A 4,556-nucleotide genomic window follows, 5' to 3' on the forward strand; every position below is an offset into this window, starting at 1 on the left:
TCAAACTCTATGAAACCATTCTTTCTCTTAATAGATCTAAACATTATAAAATTTTTCTTCCATACAAAGAAATTGTCATAAATGGAATTTGTTAGATATGGAATATAGATTTAATAGATGACGAATCATAGCTCCTCTGTGAGCTCTTCAAGTTTTTCACTCTGTTTATCTTTTTTATTTACATTATTTTGTGAGCTTTATAAACAAAACAAAAAGTACCCAAGACAACGTAGTAATCAGAGATTTCATGTAGTAAAAAGTACTGGAATAATCTAGTCTTAAAAAAACATTTATGATCATTGCGACTTCATAGTATAAAAAATTCATTGATATAACTAACCTTAATTCAAAATAGATAGAAAAATGTGATATAATTATAGGATGTATTACATCACCTAAAGTTAGCATTGAATGTTACTTCTCTAATTCCTGCCTCAATATACAAATAACTATTTAGCTTTGTAAATGAATTGATTTTCCTAAATTATATTTAGCGTTTATTAAATATATTTTACTCTGCTATTAATTGGGTAAATGCATACATAAAGCTGCGTTAAAATTCTAAAGAGACAATACTCCTTAAGATTAGTTTAAATTTCCTCCAAGGCCCACAAATATTTGTCCTAGCCAAGCAGAAAGTGTAACCAAAAAAAAAAAAAAAAGATATTGGAGGGCATTCCTGTTTTCATCTTCAAAAATCTTTTCTTCAGATGTTCTTTTTCTATTAAAGTTGAACTCAAAAATCATTAGCTTTCATTGCCTAACCTTATGAAGCTTTGTTCAAGTTAACAATAAATTCTGTCAGGGCTGGAACAGTGTCTATTTTATATACTCGTATATTTGTTAACATCTTGCAAAGTACCCCATACAAAACAGATTGACTTGGCTTAATATAGCATCATCTTCATCACCCTCACCATCATCATCATCATCATCATCATCATCAAATCACTATCCTGCTTACTGTGCCATACATTGTGCCTGCCACTTAGATCATTTTATAATCACACAAAAGAACTACACTTTGGGTTTATGTTTATTTTCCTTTTTTATCCCAACTTTTAATTTTGTTCAGGTTATTAAAGTCTACAGTAAAGTAATTATCAGATCCAGGATTTGAACAAAAGTACTCTCACTGTCCTATTGCACTTTTCTAGCATGTTCCACATGTACCTGGCAGTACACTATAAACCCAGAGATATCTTAATTAGCTCTAAGGAAAAGTATCTTTAAACTATTCGACCACTGTCTTATACTACACACAAAAATTAACACAAAATGGATTAAAGACTTGAATGTAAGACCTGAAACCATAAAAATCCTAGAAGCAAACATAGGTGGTAAGTTCTTTGTCATAGGTCTTAGAGATGATTTTTTTTTAAATCTGACACCAAAAGCAAAAGCAACAAAAGAAATAATAAATCAGTGGCATTACATCATACCAACAAGCTTCTGCACAGCAAAAAGAAACCATCAATACAGTAAAAAGACTATCTACTGGATGGGAGAAAATATTTGGAAATCAGATACCTGATAAGGGGCTAATGTCCAAAATATAGAAAGAACTCACACAACTCAATGGCAAAAAAGCAAATGTCCCGGATTAAAAAATGAGCAGAGGATCTAAATAGACACTTTTCCAGAGAAGACATACAAATGGCCAACATGCATATGAAAAGATTCTCAACAGCACTAATCATCAGGGAAATGCAAATTAAAGCCATGATGAGATATCACCTCACACCTGTTAACATTGCTTTTATCAAAAAGACAAGAGTAACAAATGCTGAGGAGGATATGAAGAAAAGACAACCATTGTGCATTGCTGTTGGGAATGTAAATTGGTGCAGCTGTGGAAAACAGTTCTTCAAAAAGTTAAAAATAGAACTCTCATGTGATCCAGCCATTTGACTTCTGGGTATTTATTTAAAGAAAACAAAAACACTAACTTCAAAAGATATCTGTGTTCCCACATTCATTGCAGCGTTATTTACAGTAGGTAACATAAAAGAGAAATGGATGAAAAGGGTCAAAAGACATACTTACATACATAAATTAAATATATAAATAAATAGCCTTCTTGATATAATAATTAAAAAAAGCTATGGTTCAAATTACCTAATACATATTTATATGGAACACAGATTTAGCAATCACATAGGGGAGGAGAGTGGTTGCCATAAATACATAATAAAATGTCTCATTCAATAACTTACAATATTTGTATGTGTTTCAGAAAGTTATCTTCTTACAAAGATGGCAAAGTTATCCAAGTTAGTATTTCTTGGCATTAAAAAAATATCACAAAATAGATGAAATGTTATCCAATCCAGAGTGGTAAATAAAAAGTGTCCAACGAATTTGCCTCTCTGCACCTTAGGAATACAGTCTGGGTTTTTTCTGGACTCTACCATGAATATCCCTTTCCAACTGTAGATTCAGCTCTCTTTTTATCATTTCCTGCACATACATCTGGGAAACTATTTTACCTCAAAACTCATGTGAATTAAAATTCATTTTTAAAAAAATATGGAAAGGAATGAAGCATGAAGCATCACGTAGGGAATTAGTAGTTATTTAATTGAGAGTAACACTATTGTCAAAATTGATGCAAGGTTGGTGAATCACATGACCTGCATGTTTTCACCTCTGAAAGAAAAGCTTCTTTCAACTGCAGCCTTTTCTCATTCATGAATACTTTTATTTTGCAGACTCCTAAGTGCATTGTAAGAACTCTGTTTAAAAACAGATTACCTTAAAAGAAACAAGAATGGAAAGTGAGAGAATATATTGGAATAAGCAGTCACTCATTTTGGCTAACTTGGCCTTGGTTGGGTCATTAGAGAACCATGAACCTGTTAAATACAATTTGCAAATGTTTTCAGTGCTAGTTTTGAGTCATATTGGGCTGAATTTTACGGGTGACCTAATGAGTAATGAACTATTAAAAAATAACTACTCTGATTTTGAAAGAGTTCCATCATTTCAAATTAATTTCAACAAGAGGATAAGGAAATTTCAGATATTCCAAATGTCCTTCATTAGGGAAATCAAGAATGGTTTTCTAAAATATGTTTGGTCTCCATTATAGGCAGAGAGAGATTCTGAAACTTTGCAAGGAACTGTTGAAATTCAGTGATGAGTTTAGATCAGGTGGAATAGCAGAATGGTGTGCCTTTTCTGCTGAGATTTGCTTTAGGAAGTCAATTCACATCTTCTGTACTAGACTATGTTTTGAAAATATAGTTTTAAGGGACAAAAGTACAGGAAAAAAGTAGAGGAAACCTAGTAGGTCTCTGTCTGATGCTAAATTTTATTGCAGTGGTGGCCTCCTCTTTTGAATAATAGTAACAAGTATTACCTACCCAGTGCTTTGTTGTTTGCAAAATTTATTCACATTATTTATTTAAAAAAATAAGATCTCATTGTAATCAGTTTCTACTATTGATAAAGATTTTTCCATTAAAAAGTTGCCTTTTTTTTTCCTTGCTCCCTCATCTCCTCCATCCTGAACCAGAACTATTTATTGAAATCCCCACTGTCACTTTTGTCATAAGTACACATTCCCTATTCTTCTCTATTGGTCTGTCTAACCAGTAGCCTATTCCACAACGTGCTAATTACTCTAACTTTATAATTACATCTGGTAATGTAAAATGTCCTTGACTCTGCTTGAATGCTTGCATTTCCATATGATTTCTGCAGTTTTCTTGTTAATTGATATACACACATACATATACATATTGCTAAGATGTAAAGTGGGATTGTGTGGAACATACAGATGAGTTTTGAGAGAATTGACAAAACTGGGCAAAGCACTTAACTGGCACTTAGAGAAAAAGAATATTCAAATGACCAATAAATGCATCAACACTTCATTACTCATCAGAGAAATTCAAATTAAAACCACGTGACATTTCACTGTATACTTAACCAGAATGTCTAAAATGAAAAATACAGATAGTATCAAGTGTTGGTAAGAATGTGGCACGACTAAAATTCTCAGACAGTATCACTTAGGAAGATCATCTAGCAATATGTATTAAAAATGGCCGTGCTCGCTTCGGCAGCACATATACTAAAATTGGAACGATACAGAGAAGATTAGCATGGCCCTTTGCGCAAGGATGACGCGCAAATTCGTGAAGCGTTCCATAAAAAAAAAAAAATGGCCATAGGTATGTCCCATAACCCAGTAATTTCACATCTAAAATATACCCAACAGAAAATATGTTCCCTCAACATGTGTGTGTGTATTCGTAAATGAATGTTCACTGCAGTACTCCATGTAATTGGCCCAGAGTGAAAACTACTGTAACCCTGAGCAAGATACCTCTCTGTGCTTTTTGTTTTTCATCTATAAAAGCAGGAAACATCAGAGTGAATTATTATTTTTTAAATTTTTTAAGTGTTTATTTATTTTTGAGAGAGACAGAGACAGATTGTAAGCAGGGGAGGGGCAGAGAGAGGCAGAAACAGAATCTGAAGTAGGCTCCAGCCTCTGAGCTGGTAGCACAGAGCCCAACATGGGCTTGAACTCATGGACTGTGAGATCA

The 4,556-nt window shown here is 33.1% G+C and overlaps 1 non-coding gene across 1 annotated transcript; it reads left to right on the forward strand.

The window, feature by feature from the left end:
* The first annotated feature begins 4,054 nt into the window (after positions 1-4,054).
* LOC125924071 (U6 spliceosomal RNA) lies at positions 4,055-4,162 on the forward strand. The gene has a single exon (XR_007458256.1). It is a non-coding gene; the product is annotated as a U6 spliceosomal RNA (small nuclear RNA).
* Positions 4,163-4,556: the final 394 nt, after the last annotated feature.

The sequence above is a fragment of the Panthera uncia genome, chromosome B1 (assembly GCF_023721935.1).
Source record: "Panthera uncia isolate 11264 chromosome B1, Puncia_PCG_1.0, whole genome shotgun sequence".
Lineage (NCBI taxonomy): Eukaryota > Metazoa > Chordata > Mammalia > Carnivora > Felidae > Panthera > Panthera uncia.